The sequence below is a fragment of the Antechinus flavipes genome, chromosome 6 (assembly GCF_016432865.1).
Source record: "Antechinus flavipes isolate AdamAnt ecotype Samford, QLD, Australia chromosome 6, AdamAnt_v2, whole genome shotgun sequence".
Classification (NCBI taxonomy): domain Eukaryota; kingdom Metazoa; phylum Chordata; class Mammalia; order Dasyuromorphia; family Dasyuridae; genus Antechinus; species Antechinus flavipes.
The window spans coordinates 150,731,057-150,749,381 of NC_067403.1; positions in this window are offsets into that span (position 1 = coordinate 150,731,057).

The following is an 18,325-nucleotide window of genomic DNA, read 5'->3' on the forward strand; positions in this document are numbered from 1 at the left end:
CAAATTGGGAAAGTTTATAATCTAACAGATGACTAATAATCTCTCAGTCTCTCCTAGATCTGAATCTTATAATGGACTTGTGCATATATTAATTTCCGGCAAAATTCCTTTCCTTTTTATAAATAATTTGATCCTTTTTGTAAAGGGGTAGAAAGGAGAAGCTTCTGACCTCAGACACCATTTTTGGGTTCCATTCTCACCTGGTTTCACAGTGCTCACACCTTCTCCAATACTTTCTACCACCCCAGTCCTTCATGCCCTAGAATTGCAGATAAAGGTACTGTTATGTTCCATTTATTATGTGATTGTCTGAACCACAAATCCCTGAAGATATAACCTGCATGACAATTAAATGACATCAAATAAAACAGAACATTTTATTCCTATAATGTCAGATTACTGAATCTAGTAAAGCGTATACTTGTATAATTAAAAACAAAAACAAACCCTATAATAATAGAAATTTAATCCTCTTTCTTATTGTCTAGTTATCAGAATGTTTGTTTGTAAAAATGGGTAGTCTGGGGCACCTAAGTGGCCCAGTTTCCTCAGATGGTTATTTTTCACCTTGGTTGAAGAATGAATAAGGAAGCCTGGCAAAGCATGTGGTTCTAAAGAAAATCAAAAAACTTGCTATTTAAAAATTCCATATATTCTTTTTTGGTTCTGGTGAATATCTTGTATTTTCTCCAGCCCATTCAATTAGCTTGATCAGACAAAGCTGACCTAATGCATATTATGGCTGATAAAACAGGTTATATACTACATCCAATGTTGTTATTGTTGAATCATATTTGACTATTCCCTACTCAATTTGGGTTTTTCTTGGCAAAGACCCTGGAGTGGTTTGCTATTTCCTTCTTGAGTTCATTTTACAGATGAGAAAACTGAGGCAAACAGGGTGAAGTGATTTGCTCAAGGTCACATAACTTGTAAATATCTGTGGGTGGACCTGAATCCAAGTTTCCTGACTCTGGGCCTGGTGCTTTACCTGCTCCACCATTTAATGGCCCTGATTATCCTCATAGTAGGTGCTTAATTAATGCTTGCTTAATGACTGCAAGTGCATCTTGTGTGGTTATAGTGTCTAAAAGTATAGCTCCGAATGCTTACCATTAATAGTATGTCAGAGTATACATTTAGGAGGCAAACAGAATGAGTATAATTTCTGATTTGAAGGGAAATCCCTTCAAATACCAGAAATCAGCTTGCCAGCAATTCGCCTCAAATCTTTTCTTCTCTAGATTAAATATTTCCAATCCCTTCTATTGATCTTCACATGACATGAACTGAAGAGCTTTTACATTGCTGATTTTTCTCCCCTCTTGCTGTTATTTGTGCCATTCCTGAAGTGAGTTACCCCAAACTGAACACACATCCAAATATGAACAGACCAAGGCAGAGTACTCTCACTCCATTTCCAAGATATAGTGGGATTAATAGAATTAAGTACAGGCTTTTAAAAAAATTAAAAAAAAATTTTTTTTTAAGGATAATGGGAACAAAGGCTTGTTTGTAGACAATAGTTGAGGAGAGAATGAGGATTAGTGAAAGAATGAGGATGGAGAAGAACTATTGTTCTGGAAATGAGGTGCAATAGGGGTAAGGGCACACATAGAGAAGTTTGACCTGGCAAGAGAAGAAGTATTTCATGACAAATAGGGATGAAGGCAGAGAAGACATCTGAGTACTGGGAAATGAAAAGGAAAGAAGAGAGAACTTTTTGCAAATGGCTTTAACTTTTTCAATGAAATAAGAGAAAAAATTCTCAGCTGAAAAGATAGGAGATTTGAGAAGGCATGAAATGATTTGAAATTATCATCATGGTAGGTAGAATGAATTAATTATGGAGGATCGCCTTACCGTAGTGAATGTTCATTTGAGATTAGCTAGCATGAATTTGTGGTAAAGTGAGCAGCTTCAATATTTCTGTAGCACCATTTAGCGCACATGAATAGAAGCTGAGATAGAAAATAGTGAGCAGCATCCAAGATTGGGGCTTGACTAAGTTGGTGGAAGATTTAGGCGAGGAGACAGGTAAGGTTACATGAAACAGAAAACAGCTTTCTTGCTTTTCTACCTTTGGAGGGAATATCCATATGGATTTCTCAGATTCATCCCCTGAAGTGTAGCAGAAAGAAGAATATATATTACATTTGTGGGAAATTGGGCCCTGATATCTCCTTTAATTATTCAATATGATTAATTATTGTCAAAATGCTGTCTATCAGGGTTTCTTAATTCTTCTAGAGTCATAAATCTTATTTTTGGCAGTCTGGTGAATCCTATGGAGCCTATCTTTGAATAATGTTTTTAAATGATTGAAGTAAATACTAAATTTTAGTAGATGTTAGGCAAAATAAAGATATAATTTTTTTTCCTATACAAGTTCATGGACAACTGAAATCTATTCATTACCAGTCCAAGGTGAAGAATTTCTGCTTTACTGGAAGGGAAATAGAAAGTACTCGAAATTAATTTTCAGATATTCAAATTTCTATTTAATTTTTGCTAATCAAAATCTATTGAACTTTTTGTCTCCCATCAGCAATCATTACTCACATGTCTATGCTTCCTATGGTGATTATTCCATCTTGGTTGATGAAAAATGTCTGCTGCAAATGATGAAGTAGGAAGTTTAAGATAAAGAATAGTCCTGTGATTTCATTTATATTGCAGACTTCAGGATGGTGAAATTTTTTCTACCAATGCACAACTTATAGTCTTCGAAAGTTTTTAGAAAATAGCTAAATGACTTCTCAAAGTCACAGAGTCAAATTGTGTCAGAAATTAGGCTTGAAAGAGCTTTAAGACCAGCTCTCTATTCAGCTATCTCTCATGAGCAAGTAGTAAGTTTTATGAATAGAATCCTTGACCTTGTCTGTTCTTTAGTTGCTTTTTAATTGTATCCAATTCTTCTTGATTCAATTTGCCTCAGAAACTGAGGCAAATAGGATTGAATGATTTGCCCAAAGTCATACAACTAGCAAGTATATGAGGCCAGATTTGAAATAAGAAAGATTAATCTTCCTGCTTCCAAGCTTGGTGCTCTATTCACTGTACAATCTAGTTACCCTTGGCAACTAAGTAACTAGAAAAAATTGGATTAATAAATATTACTGGAAAAATAAAATGCATATTATTTGCAGACCATCGTATCATTTTCTTTACAAATATGGATGTTCAGGCTTTTGTCTCATCAATTTCTGGAAAATGAAGATCAATATTTACCAAACAAAAGATTATTTAATGAAACAATTGTTAATTGTGAAGCAAGTAGATATGTATCTTTGAGAACGATTAGTCTGATAGTCTTTAAGATCTATATTTTATATTTTTGCATTGTTTCTTTTTTTTCTCTGAAAGAACAGTAGCTAATGATGATGTTGATGGCAGAACTTGAGGTACTATCATAAAGTTGTAGGGAATTTTTTTTTTCTCAGGAAATAAAGATATCAGATTTGGAGCTATTCACAATCTGTCACAATCCTAGCTGTTAAGACTTTCCACTACCTTCAAGACTCACTTCAGGTGTCATCTTCTATGGAAAGCTTCTCCTCACCCCCATGGTTGTTGGGGTCCCATGTCTTTCCTTCCTGACATTATCCTGTATTTCCTTGTGTGTACACATATTCTGTCTTCCCAGTAGAGTAAAAGCTCCTTGATGATAGGCTTTTCTATTATTAAATGTCTTTTTATGTTTACCAATGCTTTTCACATAGAGATGCTTAATATTTTTTTGATTTGGCTAGAATTGCATATAATATCTCTTTAGGTAGTGTCCTGGAATATGGCCCTGCACTTCATTCTGTGCATATAGTGGGGGATATAACTCCTGATTGGCTGAAAGAATATGAACTCAACCCTGTTTATTGATAAAAAGATCAATTGGTTGCAAAGACAGGGAAGCAGTCTAAAGAGACAGAAGGCTTCTTGACATTTTGAATGATAGAAAAATACATATAGAAGATTAAAACCTCTAAGTCTCCATTTCCTGAAACGGGAATTCTGATTGAGTTTATAGTCATCAGGAGATAATCATAAATACCAACTTTACCTTAATTTGAACCTCTCTAGCCTTTGGTGGACCAACTTCCACTTCCTCAATAGACAAGGGAGCATTACTTGTCCAGGCAATGGCTGACCTACATGTGATAACCTGTCAAATTAATAAAATAGGACATAATTCTTATATAAGCTGAAATTATGTTGACATCCTTTTTATTAAAAGCATCCTGGCTATTTCTCTTGCTATTTTTTTTCCAACTGGGGATGGTTTCTAATCTAATAATTTGAACAAATGTAAAAACAAATATCTGAAGAAAGGAAACAAGTACTTATGAAATTACATAGTAATGTGCCAAGTATTATGCTAAGCATTTTTATAAATCATCTCTCATTTGAGCCTCACAACAATTCTGGGAGATAGGTAGTGTTATTATCCCTAATTTACAGATGAGAAAACTGAGGTAGGCAGAGGGTAGCATGATTTGAATTCAGATCTTCCTGACTCCAGGTCCAATATTCTATACACTGTGAATAGTGATTCAGTATATCATGAAAGTAGCCAAAGTACAAAATTTAGAACATGGATTCCTTTCCACATTTGCTGCTGAATGGATTTCTATGGATTTCATTTGTGTCCTTAACAATTTTTGTGCATATTAGATCTACAATCTGAAGACTTGATTTCACACCCAGGCTCCACCATTTATATTTATATTACCCTGAACAGCTCACTCATCTCTCTTATGATCAGTTCTTTTTTGAAATGAGAATATTAATCCTTATTCTTTGGCTTCATATCATTATTGTTGAGAATTTCAAAGGAATGATGTATGTAGAATTGTTTTTGTTAATTATAATATGCTACATGAATGTGAAATGTAATTTCCTTTGTTAAGTGTTCAATGGAGTTTTAGTAAAACTAAAAATCTAGACTTTTTCAGGATGACTATTAATTCTTGTTCCATTCCAAAATTGAAAAGATGGAAATTTATCACCACAGTACAATCATAAGAATATAGATATTTCTTTCTTTCTTTTAAGAAAACTATTTATTTAAAACTTAAATACAAAGTAGAAAATAAAAAAGAAAAAGAAAAAATTTATCATGTGTACAACAGAACCTAAAGGAGGATTCAAAATATGTAACAGATTTCCATTTCAAGAAAATGTATATAATAGTAAAAACACATTGTATTCAGAATGGCCCATCTTTTGTTTGCTTCATTATAGGTTTTCTTTTGTTCTCTGTTGTACACTTTTTACTTTATTCTTTTTTTCCCTTTTCCTCTCCTTCCCCCCTTTCTCAGGCAGGCTACAGTTAAGCATTGCTATCTTTATGCGTGTATGCACATATAATATATGCTATAGTGATATTCCAACCTTATACTTGTTTTGAACAATCTAAAACAATATTAATATGGCTGCTACATAATGTAGACTTCTCTCTTTTGAAGGAATCTTTTTAAACTTTGACTTTGAAATTGATGATTTCTACACCTACTTTCCCCCAATACATTCTACTATTGATCATTATTATTGTGTTTGTGTATATCTCTTGTTTCCTGTTCCTCTTAACTTCTACTTTACTTCTGCTAGCTTGCCTTGCTTTACTTAATCTCCCTTCCTCAAGTAACCTTCCCTCATATTCTCTCTCCATCCTTACCTTCCCTCTTTATACCATTCCCATCGATCTACACACTTTATCCCATTCCATTAATTTATACACTTTTCTATACTCTGCCTTATCTTATTTCTTCCCCCTTATTTCTTTATACATTTTGGAGAGTTTTATACTATATATGTATTATTCCCTCTTTAACTCATTCCCAATAAGAGTAGAACTTCAGAATTACCTCCCCTCCTTCCTTGTCTAATTCCTCTATGTCAGTTTTTGCTCTCATATCTCATTAGTATGAGATAATTACTTTTCATTCATTCATTTTTTTTTTTTTTTACCTTTTCTTACATAGCTTTGCTTTTTGGAATCACCACATACTCAGTTTTGTTCCAATCTTTCTTTTGAACTACCTAATTACTAATGACAGTTTTGGACTTATGGTTTACATTTCTATATATAAAACACAAACAATCCTTATTGAGTTCCGTGAAGTTAGTCTCTGATATTTACCTCATATTTCTCTTGGTTCTTTTATGTCAAAATTTCTATGTTCAAAAGTTTGTTTTTTGCAATAAAATCTTGAAAGTCTGGCAGTTTCTTGAATGTTCATTTTTTTTTTTTTTGGTTCAGGATTAAGTTTAATTTTGCTGAATATAATATTTTTGGCCACAACCCTAGTTTTTTTATCTTCAGTATATAGTATTTCTAGACATGCATTCTTTTATTTTAGTCATGGAGAGGTTTTGTGTGATTGTAATTGTAGTTCCAACCTGTTGGAATTTATTCATTTTTGTTGTTGTTGATGCTTGTAAAATTGTCTTTTTGATCTGCGAATTTTGAAATATGGCAATGATGTTCCTATATGTTTTCCTCCTAGGATCTCTTTCAGGTAGTCACCAGTGAATTTTTTTCTGTTTTTACTTTTCCCTCTTATTCTTTTTTTTTTTTTGTTAAAGCACCAAGTTTTAGTTTATGTTTTTAATAATTCACCTTTCTCCAAATATATCCTTATAGTCATAAAATGAAATGATATGCTTGTTTTTTCCTATTACATTCTCATTAAAATATGAAAGCTGTATTTACTAATAATAGGTATAACAACATTGACTGGACTGATCAATTAGATAGTTAGCCTACATGGCAAAACTCATTCTACATATATACACAATAAAAATTTTTTTCTTTAAAAAAAAGAACCTGGACTTCTTCCTTTATCTTTCTTCAGATCTTCTCTAATTGTCCTAGGACAACTATTCTGCTCCAACTACTATTTGTTTTTAACTACTCTATGTTTTCCCTGAGGCACAGTTTTGTCATTTTTGTGGATGAAATCTGGAGAGCTTATTATTTTTTTGATCAGTAGTTTCGCCATCTTTCCAGAATCCTTCCCTAGATTTTATCTTTCAAGTGGGAGAAAACAATTTTTATTTCTGTTCCTTTTTTTCCAGGGAGACGACCAATTGTGATTCTTTTCTTTCCTTAGGGTCTTGGGTTGCTGTTGTTTTTTAAAATAAAAATAAGACCATTCCCAAACCTATTGTTATCAAACTTGTTTATATCTTGGTGAAAGTGAGTGGACATGTGATTTTTATTACTGTAGGCAATTTCTAATGGGGAAATTCTTCCACCAATGCAGATTAACAACTTTCCTGCTGTACATTTAGAACTGGAAGGCACCTTAAATCACCTAATTCAAACTCTTCATTTTACAGATAGGGAAAGTGAAGCCCAAAGTGACAAAGGAAGTAAGTAATAGAGACAAGATATGACACCAGGGCCCTCTGGTTTCAAACCCAATACTCCTTTTGTTGCTCTACCTTCCCTAAAGTCCTGAAAAATTAAATGATTCATGCTTGGATGCACCACCAATGTGTATAGTAGAGGTTGAACCCAGGTATTTCTGACTATAGACCTAGTCTTCTAAGTGGCCTCTCATGACATCAATGCAAATTAAAGATGATTAGATTTAAACACCTTATTCAAAGGATTTACCAAGTGTTTTCTCTAAGTAACAAGAGCTTTTATTGCAATAAAATATATATTTTATAATATTTTGACTTAAAAATAATCAGAAATACATCAATGCATAAATTATTCTTGCATGTATAAATAACATAATATAATTTTATATAACTAATGTCTTCAGTTAATGAGACAACATATACTTTATCTGACCACTTTATCTATAAAATTGAAGAATGACAATACATTTCTAGAAAAAACTATACTTACTTTTCCAGGGTTTCCACACAAAAAAACAGGAATCTTCTGCTTGTCTTGCAGAGAGGAAATCATTCCCTATATTTATAATTCCTCATCAAAGTTATTTATTTATTGCACATTTATATACTCATTAAAGGAACAAGAAAGTCTAGAGATGAGATGAGTGGAGTGAAAAGACTAATAGAGCAGTTACAAAGAAGTTAGAAAAGAGGAGAGAAAAAGGGAGGGACATGGTAGGGATTTTTTAGTTTGAAGGGTAAGAGGGAGTATAAGGTAGAATGCTAATGGAGGGAGAATAAGAGAATTGGGAAATGTCTTCTAAATGGAACAAGAGAGATAATATTAGAAAGAAAAATGGTTCTGAAGCCAGAAAACCCTGGTTCAAACATCTCTTTTGGTACTCAATACTTAGATGATTTCAGAAAAGTCATCTCAAAGCCCCATGTCTCAATTTCCCTTTCTATAAAATAAGAGGGTTGATTTAGACATCTTTGGTGTCTCTTGTAGTTCTAGATCTATAGTATAATATGACATGATATAAGATTGGATGAATAAAGAATAAAGTGGGGAAGGAAAATGAAAGAATAGAAAAACATTTAAAAACACGTGTCAAGCATCATGCTAAGTGCTGGAAATACAATTACAAATGCAATTCCTGCTTTTAAAGAACTTAGATTCTTTCAAAAAATATAAATTTTGGGGGGGTATCTTTTGTTTTTGCATAGTGTTCTTTCCCCCTTATATTTCTTATCCTCTCCCTTTCCAGAGAACTAGCTGGTATCAGACTTTTTTTATTTGGAAAGAGAAAGAAAATAAAAAAAATCAATAAAATCCATCAATACATTAAAAAATGATTGTTATATAAAATAATACATGACCATGGACTCCCTTCTCTGAGTAGAGATCAGTTATCTTCTTTGAACTCTTCTTTGGGACCAAGCTTTCTCATTAAAATTTTCCAATATTCTGTTTTATTTGTTTTATGGTTATTCTTTCCATTTATATTGTTATAGTCATTGTATATTGTTTTCCTGCTTTACTTCATTTTGCACTTATTTATGTAAGTCCATATTTTTCTATGTTCATCATGTTTATTGTTTCTTTTATCATCGTAATAGTATATTGCATTCACACTTATTAATTTATTTAGCTATTTCCCGGTCAATGGGCATTCTCTTTATTTCAAAAGACATAAAAAATGCTGCTATAATTATTGGGTGTATGTGGAGCCTTTCTTTTTGTCCGTGATCTCTGTGGATTATATGCTTAGCAGTAGAATCTCTAGGTCAAATGGTAGGGATATTTTAGTCAGTTTATTGCCTTCCAGAATATTTATATCAATTCCCAGATCCACCAAAAATATGTTAGCATGTGCCTGCCTTTTGACAACTCCTCTAACACTGACTATTTTTATTTTGCTGGTGTAAGGTGAAATCTCAGAGATGTTTTAATGTGCATTTGCTTTATAATTACCTGTTTGGAACATTCCTTCTTTTATAAGGTTATTAATAGTTTTTTGTACTTTTGAAAGCTTTTTATATTCTTTTGTGATATTTATTTGGGAATGGCTTTTGGCCTCCTGTATTTCAATTGTGTGTATGTGTGTGTGTGTTTCAAACAGTTACAAATATAATTTGACAGAAGAATTTTTCCTAGTAAATTACTTCCCATCTTATCCAAAATTCATTAATGTTGTGCAACAGTTTTTCAATTTTGTGAAATCAAAATTATCTGTTTTATCTTTCATAATTGTTTTTTATACTTTGGTTGAAAAATCATTACCTAGCCTAAGCTATGAAATATATATTGTCTTCTTTTTTTCCCCATTTAAAAAAAGATATCTTTAATATTCAAGTCACCTCTTGTTTTTTCATCTAATGATAACATACATTCATAGTCAAGCAAAACAAGTCCCTTCATTAGCCATATGTATATTTTATTCTGCTCTCTGTGTCCATTGCCTATCTGTTGGGTAGCTGATAGTATGATTCTCTCTGGTCCTTTGGAATTATAATTGAACATTTCATTGATTAGGGGATCCAGATTTTAATGCAATTGGTCATTGCATTGATTAGAAAAATCATTTTTTCTGTAGGTCTGTCAATGAAAGAAATGCAACAGAAATGTTATCAAGCCATTTCTCAAAGTCTTTTCTCTCCATAAAGTTCTGGATTTTCTACTTACATAGAACAAAGACTTGAAAGCAAGAAAGCAAAATATGAAAAATTTACCTGAGGGCAAGCTCTGAGACCCTGGCCTCTGGAGGGTCACATTCCTGCTTGGCTGCTCACTGACCAGCAGAGCCTCAGAGGGGCCAGGCACTTTTAACAGCCATCGCACCAAGTGCTGATTGAGTCGAGCAGGCTTGCAGCAGGGCTGCTTTGTATATATTTGAATCTACTTACCTGCCTACATGGTTGCTCCTCCCCCAAGAGAATGGAAATTCCTTAAGGGCAGAGCCTGTTTTGCTTATTTATTCATTACTTTTTAGGCAATTAGGATGAAATGACTTTCTTAGGGTCATACAATTAATGCTGAGGCTTGATTTGAACTCAGGCCCTCCTGACTCCAAGCCAGTACTGTACTATCTAGCTGTCCCTTATTTTATTCCCTGTACCTTCACTGCCTTGCAACTGTATCTGCCACATTTTGGGCTCTTAATTCATACTTGTTAAATAATTGATTATTATCATACAGTGTCATCCCTTGTATTTATTGTAAAACCGACCCACCTCTTTTTTTTCAGTGATACATACCTTTACAACTCTTTTTCCTATTTCTTGTGAATGAGTCATTTTTGATATTGAGCTTCAGCCTACTTAAACACACAGTATGTTTTTCTATAGTTCTTTTGTATCACCTACAAGTATAAACAGAATTTTTGACATTTTGTCACTCATGAACATATGGGAGAAATTTGGGAAAAAAATTTTAAAACAGGTTTTTGTGGCAGGGAGCTGCTCAGATTCATTGAAATCCCTGGAAATTTCTCAAATGAGATCCTGTCTGATCTATTGTGTTTAACTCTAGATCCAGCTCATTTTTCATCAGTATCAAAATTTATGTACTGGTGGACTACCTTAATAGATTACCTAATCAAATTTTGTGGCATAAATTAATCCAGATGTTCTTAACCTAGAGTTTATGAACTTAAGAATATTTAGATAACTATATTTCAATACAATTGGCAATCGTATTTTTATTTTATTCAGTTAAGAGTATTATTCTACCATAGTGGATAGAGTACCGACTTTGGAGTAGGGAATTCAAAAAAGAGAGAAGAAGAAGAAGAAGAAGAAGAAGAAGAAGAAGAGAAGAAAGAAGAAGAAGAAGAAGAAGAAGAAGAAGAGGAAGAAGAAGAAGAGGAGAAGAAGAAGAAGAAGAAGAAGAAGAAGAAGAAGAAGAAGAAGAAGAGGAAGAAGAAGAAGAGGAAAAAGAAGAAGAAGAAGAAGAAGAAGAAGAAGAAGAGAAGAAGAGGAAGAAGAAGAAGAGGAAAAAGAAGAAGAAGAAGAAGAAGAAAGAAGAGAAGAAGAAGAAGAGGAAGAAGAAGAAGAGGAAAAAGAAGAAGAAGAAGAAGAAGGAGAAGAAGAAGAAGGAAGAAGAAGAAGAAGAGGAAGAAGAAGAAAAGAAGAAGAAGGAAGAAGAAGAAGAAGAAGAGAAGAAGAAGAAGAAGAGGAAGAAGAAGAAGAAGAAGAAGAAAAGAAGAAGAAGAAAGAAGAAGAAGAGGAAGAAGAAGAAAAGAAGAAGAAGGAAGAAGAAGAAAGAAGAAGAGGAAGAAGAAGAAGAAAAGGAAGAAGATGAAGAAAAGAAGAAGAAGGAAGAAGAAGAAAGAAGAAGAAGAAGAAGAAAAGGAAGAAGATGAAGAAGGAAGAAGAAGAAGAAGAGGAAGAAGAAGAAGAAGAAGAAGAGGAAGAAGAAGAAGAAGAAGAAGAGGAAGAAGAAGAAGAAGAAAGATTATTAACCTGAAAAGGTTTTTATAGGCTTCACCAAACTACCATGATTCCAAAGTGTTTAAGAATCTTTGATCTTAGACAATTACATCGTTCTTTTGCTTTTGTTTCTCTTGTATGGATACCTATGACTAATTCTTTTGAATGGTTATTCAGAAGGTCCTATATAATGTTTAGAGATTTGGTGCTAACAATATAATATCATTTGTAAAAAGAAATCTCAATATAATCTTTCTACAATATGGATACTTTCTTCTATTTTGGATTTTTAACAGGATGTCTGCCTTGCTAGTGGTACACAACTTTGATTATTGCTTGTAGTCCTGTCAAATGTCTCATTAGTTGTTGATGCTCATGGGTTGTCCTAGGGTTTGGGGAGCTGATTTCAGAGGTTGGAGAGGTTTCTCTGGCTGTTCCACAATATCTAACAGCAAATGTTCTCTAATTGGATCATGATTATATAGAGTTATCATTGCACTGTCAAAGCTGAGCCTAATGCAAAACTTCAGTATAAAGTAAGTTGTGCAAGTTGGTGAGAGGAGAGAGCTTCAGTTCTTATTCAGTTCATCTTCAGGGACTCTCCACGTGAGGGTCTTCTGTGAGCATAGTGTCAAGTTATCTTCCAGAAAAGATGAAACAGACCAACACTGCTTCAGGTTGCTCAAGAAAAAGATGGTAGAAAGGTATGAGAGGAGGAAGAAGTCTCTATGTGCCCCTGTTCCCAGCCTGAACTTTAGAGATTTCCCCTTGGGTGAAGTCTTGGTGGAGCCGAGTTATCTCACTACCAATGGGAGAATCCCTTTGTTCTATATTGTTTGGTATATATTCTCTGGTTTATATTTTCTCTGATTTCTCTTTGCTATTTGGATTTGGATTTGGATAAATGGATTTCTTTGCTATTCATTATGGAGCTGGTATTAGGGGGGGAAAGGATTAAGCCTTGACTATGTAGCTTTGGGTCTTTCCCCCCAAATTACAAAGAAATCAAAAGTTAGATGGAACTCAGTCATATCCTCTGGACAAATGATATTTTAGGGAACAGATAGGCTTCTAGCCTGGTACCTTCTCTCTTTGAGGAGAATAAAGAATAAAAGACTCTAGCCCTAACTTCCTGTTCACCTCCTAGAAATCACCTTTAGAGAACAGTACCAGAAGAAGAAATTAGAGATGTTTATTCTGTCTTTCTTCAAGCTATGTACAAGCACAGCATCCTTGCGAACACAAGTGAGACTCATCATACATGTGAGATTCAAACCATTCACATTACTCCATATAAAACTCTAGCTTCTAGGGAAGGACACAGAACAACCAGCCATGTGGCAAGATGACAAAAGAAGGATGATGAATGAAATAGACCAGTGTTTATTTTGGTTTCCTATGATATTTTATGTCTTCACACTGGTATGGAGCTCTTACAACTGTGAAAATTAGGCAATATGAGAAAAGGTTAAAGAAAAAAACACAAAAAAATCTTTGATTCCGATAAAGTTTATTAGTAGAGTTTGATAATTAGTTGTTTTGAATTTGGTGTGTGTTTGGGGAGGGATGATGGGCCAGAGTTGAGGTAGTCAACCTTATAGAAAGTCTTTTTGAAATTGTGGTGGCCATCAATAGTTGGAGCAGCTTGCTCTTGAAAATAGCTTTGATAGCAAGAAAAATTACCTCTCTATGGAGAAATCTTCCCTCCTGGATCACTGCCTTGTCATGGCAGAGAACTTGTGAGTTCTCACTGAGAAACTGTGAGTTATGCCTGAAATGGAATTTTATTCTAATTTATGCTATTTTTCATTCTCCATTCTTTCTGATATTTACATCTACAATCCTGCAAAACCTTTTCTCACTTTGCAATACGCTGTATGGATCCTTTAACACATCTGTGTATTCACAGTTAATATTGGTGTGACAGTTTCCATTGATTTGCTGTATCAATTTTTTTTGGTCATTTTCCAATTTGGGGTTTTAAGATTGTTTCCAGATTTTTTAATACTACATGTAAAACTTCTAGAAACATATTTGTATCGTTTTTTTTTCCTGATGACACATTTTAATAACAAAGTCTTTACCTATGACCATAGTGAGAATTTTAACAAAAGGAAATGACTAACTACTCCAGTATCTTTGCCAAGAAAACTCCCTGAATAGTATTAAAACACTAAAATATATGATATCAGAATTGTCTATTGGACCATGAAGAGTCAGACACAGCTGAATGACTGACCAACAACAAAATGGAGAAATCCCATAGATTTTGCTCCATAAGTGAAGAGATAGAGATACTCTGTAAGGAGAAAACTTATGTACTGTACCTGAAACCATGCCAGTCTTTCTGTAATTTAGAGATTAGATTGATGACAGTTGTCCTCCCCCTATTTCTTAATTCTGAGTGTTCACTGAGTTTTCCATCCCTTTATCTGTCACATTTTTAAACTTTATACTGGTCAGGATTTCTTCCGGACTCTTCAAATCCACAAATTACCTGTGTTTTTATCTTTATGCTTTTCATCCATTTCCCTAAGGAATACTTCCTTAGTCCTGATACTCTAGAGAACAGAAAGATATTACTTGAAGTCTTTTTTTATTCTAGAGACGGTTCCAAATTGCAATTTATACACATATATGCATATATTTCTCCCAGCTCAGAATCTTGGAACCACCACTGAATTTTATTCCTGCAACTCCCAACCTGTTGCAAGAGGAAGACCCTAGGGTTGAAATAGCCTCCAAGTCCTTTGAAGTAGGGACCTATTTTCACCATACTCAGGATCAGAGGATGTCTGGCCATTTTATTCAGATGTGCAGTTTTACCCAAGCATAGACCCCCAGGGTTTGGACACTGAAGTTATTGAAATAAGTAAACTAAGGAAACTAAGCAATATTAGGAAATATCTCAGACTCTAAGAAATTCTAGAAAGTAAATCCCAAGGAAAAGAGAAACTCTTCAATTTTAAATTAAACCTTTAAAAAAGTCCCAACTTCAGAGATTATAAACATACTTGGAAGAAATAAAATGTGAGAAGCAAAATGGAATAGTGAGGTAGGAAAGAATGTGAAAAATATTTGCTACTTTAGGACAGATGATGGAATACCTTTTCTAAGAAACTAGGTATAGTATAACATGAGTGAATTAAAATGAACCAAAAAGAAAATAGGAACTCAATGAAACATCAAAAAATATTGAGGCAAGATAAAAAAAAAACTGAAAAAAAGAATAAAATGTAAATAACAACATTTCCGAAACAATTGGATTGGGATGGTAAATTAAGAAGAGAATCATCACAATGAAAATCATGACAAAAACAGCCTGGACATCATATTTCAAGAAATTATAAATGAAAATTGCCCAGAATTCTGAAAATCAGAGGACAAAATAAAAATAGGAGGAATCCACATCATTTTCTAAAATCCAATCCCCAAATAAAAATGTCTAGAAATAACATTGTCAAAATTGAGAAAAATAGAAAAAGAAAGAAGTAATCCAAGAAAAAAATTCAAGTAACAAGGAGCCACAGCAGAGAGCCCACAAGATTTGGGATATCCTACTATAGAAAAAAGGAGAGCTTATAACACAATGTTCCAAAAAATAAAAAAAAAAGACTTACAACCAAGAATAATTAAACCATCAAAACTAATTGTAGTCCTATTGGAGAAAAATAGGCTCTTAATAAAATAAAAAATTTCCAAGCATTGCTTTAGGAAATGTAAAAATTGAGTATATATTTTGAACTGGAAATACAAGAGTCAAGAGAAACATAGAAAGATAAACATATTTGGTTAATTGGAAGGGAATATGTGGGAGAAAATTCTTTATCTGTTAAGATGTGGTAAGAAACAAATGATATTTCAGAACTCTTAATTTATAAGGATCATAGAGAAAGGCAAATATGACAGAGTTCCTGTGAGTGGTTTTATTTTCTTTTGCTCATTTTTGGAAAAGACATTTTTGGGAAGAAAGAGGAAGAAGAGGAGGAAATTAGATATACAAATGTGAAATATGAAATCTATTCTATATAGGGACATAAAACTTTGTCATTTCCCAAAGAATGGATAAGTGACTAATTTAGGAAATGAACAAATAGTTCTCACATCTTGAAGAATTGCAAATTATTAGCAACCACATGAAAAACAGTTCCAAATTATGATTGGTAAGAAAAATGCAAAACTACTACTAATAAGAAAAATGCAAATTAAAATTAAATTTAAAAGCCTTTAATGTTTTATCTTGTAACTAGAAAACTCTCATGTTATTAGGAAAAATTTGCCAAAAATATAGGTACAAGTCAATCCACAGTACAACATTCAAGTGAGATTCCTTGATGGCCTTGTTCTCTTATACTTTTGGAAATGATATGAAGTCTAGTAAACCCTATTTTATAATCTTTTGCCAAGGCAAGTCCTTCTACTTTGATCCTATCTACTGTCCCATTGATCAAACTCTTTGATCTCCATCTCAACTTCAAATTCTTTTCCTTCTTTGACTCCTTCTCTGCACACTATAAACATTTCCATTTCTCCCTCATTTTTAATGCAAGTTCTAAAAATAACAAAACTAACCTTTCTCACAAACTGTTATCTCTTATTTTTCTTTCCTTTCAAACAAACTTTTTGGAAGAGAAAGGAACAAAGAGCAAAAGCCTAGGATCAAGGATGGAGCAAAGGAAAGAGCTGCATCAGGGGAAAAACAGGGCATTTCCTTAGAGATCACAAATGTTAGGCACACTGTCTTTTCCTATTTTCTTATTTTTAAAAAGGGGACTAGAAGCAAAGAGAGGATAATGTTGATCGTATGAATATAAAAAGCTTTTGTAGGAACAAAATCAATTCAGCTAGGATAAAAGAAACTGCAATTGTGACCCTCCTCCCCCAATTTTCACAGCTTTCAGTGTCTTGAGATGATAGAGCATGATGGCTTCTATCAAACCCCTTCAGGGTTATAAAGAAAGTATCTTTTCAATAAAGGGTTTGCAAGAAAAATCTGGGGGCAGGCCCCTCCCTTGCTTGGTGAGGATTTATTTTGTTTTATTTCTTCAAGTGTAAAAGAAGGGATTAAACTCCATTCCCTTCAAGGTCCTTTCATCTTAAGTTTTATGATCTGTTATTGAAGATGAAAAAGAATCTACTTCTGGCCGTCAGTTAGAAAAGTTTTACTTTTGTTCTGCACTTTAAGCATAAAGAGTGATAAGGAAAAATGAAGGATATCTGGAAAGGTAAACTGCAAAATGATTCTAGAAAAGCTGCAAATGCCAAATGGAGTTTGAATTTTATTTTGGAAATAGTAAAGAACCACTTTAGGCTTCTTGAGCAAGGGAATAACTTAATTAAATGTTTTTATAATTATATGTGTTTAGGAAGGTTATTTTAGTAGCTGTGTGGAGAGTGTATTAGGGAGGGGCGGGGAAGAAAGGAGAGAGAACGGAAAAAGAGAGGAGAATGGGGAAGATAAGAGCAGAGGCAAAGTAAGGGAGGCAGTATAGGACAAAGGTGAGAGAGGAGAGGTGAGCAAAGAGGAAGGGAGAGGGCAAAGAAAAGACACAAGAGACCCAGGAAAGAGTCCTGGAAAACACCCACATTTAGGGGATGGGAAGTGAAAGAAGATCCAACAAAGAATAGGAAATCAAAGGAAAATGAATGAATGAGGATTCAACAAAGGTGCAATTGTAGAAGTAAGAGGAGAGACAGCACTGTTACAAAAGCCAGGAGAGAACATTAACCATTTTTATCTAAAGCTGTTGAAAGGTCAAAGGGAATTAGGAATGAGTAAAAGCCCAATGGATTTAGCAGTTAAGAGATAATACGTGTTTTTTTTTTTTTTTTTTTTTTTAAAGGAAAATGTGGTAGGCTGGTGAGATAAGAAGTAAAAATTCAAGAGGTTGAGAAAGGAGTAGGAGGTGAACAGGTAGAATCAAAGTATGTGATTCCTCTACTCTCTCTCTAAGAATTGGTTTGAAAGGGAGGAAAAAAAAGGGATAACAGTTTATGGGAAAGGCAAGAAACTGGAAACTGAGTGGATGCCCATCAGCTGGAGAATGGCTGAATAAGTTATGGTATATGAATGTTATGGAATATTATTATTATATAAGAAATAATCAATAGTATGATTTCAGAAAGGCCTGAAGAAACTTACATGAATTGATGGTAAATGAAGTGAATAGAACCAAGAGAACATTGTACACAGCAACAAGATTATGTGATGATCAATTCTGATGGACTTGGCTCTTTTCAACAATAAGGTAATTCAGGCCAATTCCATTAGACTTATGATAGAGAAAAGCCATCTGTTTCCAGAGAGAGGACTGTGGGGATTGACTGTGGATCAAACATAGTATTTTCACTTTTTTATTCTTGTTTGCTTGCCTTTTTTTTTCTTTCTCATCTTTTCCCTTTTTGATCTGATTTTTCTTGGGCAGATGATAAATGTGGAAATCTGTCTAGAAGAATTGCATATGTTTAACATATATTTTATTACTTGTTGTGTAAAGTGGGGGAGGAAGGGAGAAAAAATTTGCAACACAAGGTTTTGCAAAGGGGA